This window comes from Carlito syrichta, unplaced genomic scaffold (assembly GCF_000164805.1).
Source record: "Carlito syrichta isolate Samal-C Ts95f unplaced genomic scaffold, Tarsius_syrichta-2.0.1 Scaffold304294, whole genome shotgun sequence".
Taxonomy (NCBI): Eukaryota; Metazoa; Chordata; class Mammalia; order Primates; family Tarsiidae; genus Carlito; species Carlito syrichta.
In genome coordinates, this window is record NW_007248390.1 from 2,694,643 (window position 1) to 2,696,295 (window position 1,653).

The window sequence follows — 1,653 nt, forward strand, 5'->3', positions numbered from 1 at the left end:
CAATATGCACTTAAACTGGTGATCAAGTCTTGCTAGGAGAGACACCTGCTTTGCATTTTCTATCTGTTTAATACCTTAGGGATACATCACTTAATAATTTAGTGCTAAACCATTTAGCATTTTATCCCATCATCCCTTATATTACACACAGGATTTCAGTAATGTCTGATAAAATTATGTGTTAGCTGCCTTATATGTGTGTAAAACTTAATAAGTCTTCTTTCCCCCCTCAAGTTTAATAACTGATTTTCTTACATTTATGGATGTGAAATTTTATTGCTCATGGATATAGTTTGAACCTAAATCTTCATATCTTATAAATTGATTTTTAGTTTCCTTTTTGACCTTATGAATTTCAATCAGACATTGACCTCTTGTTGCTCATGAATCTGACTGATTTAATGCCTTATAACAATAATAGTGGAGAAAAGCATTATCATAAGAGCCCACAGGGTTTGCAGAAACCCATAACTAGATCTCAGAGGCCTCAAGCAATAATAATTCTTGACCTAAGACCATTCTCTAAAGCCGGTATTCTTTACTGTACTGAGTTGACCCATTCTTGTTACAGCTTAACCAGGGTGAGCAGTAGGAAACTCCCAGAAGAAGATTGGTTAAAACTGGTTTAAAGACACAACTTTGAACATAAACTTTCATGGGAAAGGCCAAAAAAAGTTAACTTTATCTCAGTTTTATAGTTATTGAAAAGAGAAATCATTCGCTAGAGTTGTCTTTTGGGGAGGGAAGGCATCTTAAGTACTTGAGCTGCATAAAAAATGAAAAATTAATATTAATTGTTCTTACAGACTGTATTGTTACTCCTCTGTCTCATATTGTGACTGCTGAGTCTACAGTATAAATGGAAGCGTTGAAGGATTGCTCCTTTGTTTCCTGGCTGTGCTAATTTAATTTAATTGGTTTACTGAATAACTGGGTGTTGACGTTCATTGTTCCTTATTAAGAGAGACTCTTAAGCCAAAAACAAAAGCAGCTCTTTTTTCTTGTTCTTTCTTTTTTTATGAACACAGAAGTCCAGTGTTTTTTTGTGCAGGAATCAACATTTCTCAAAAGATAAACAGCTAAAATCTGAGCTTACCCATGAGCTTCCTCTCCTGATTTATCCTCTCAAAAAAATTTTTTTAAATCCCTAAATTTCTTCAACATCATGCTAGCAGAGAAATGCTGACTAAAACTGAAAATTATTTGGGGAAGAATAATTTTTTTTCTGCTGAGACCTGAAGTCAATGTCCTATTTAACACACTTGCTACATAGGTAGCTGCCTTTAAAAAAAGGAAACAAGACCTTCAAAAATCTCACTCTGAATGAACCCCACATCAAATCCCATGTAGAGTCCAACTATTGAGATTCAAAAGTACCTGAAACACTAATACTCATATCCCATTTCATCCCACCATAATGCAAGAGACTCAGAATGATAGCCATTGGTTCTGTTCACCAATATGTTTAATGCTCCTCCTTCCAAACATCAGACAGGAGTATACCTTCCTGCCACCTTCTGGCGACTAGGTATGCCTATATGACTGCCTGGACCAATGAAATGTGAACAAATGCATTTAAAAGTTGATGTACAATTCTACAGTTTCCTCTTCTGCCTGCACAAGTGAAGAAGTACCTATCGAGGCCTGACGTGG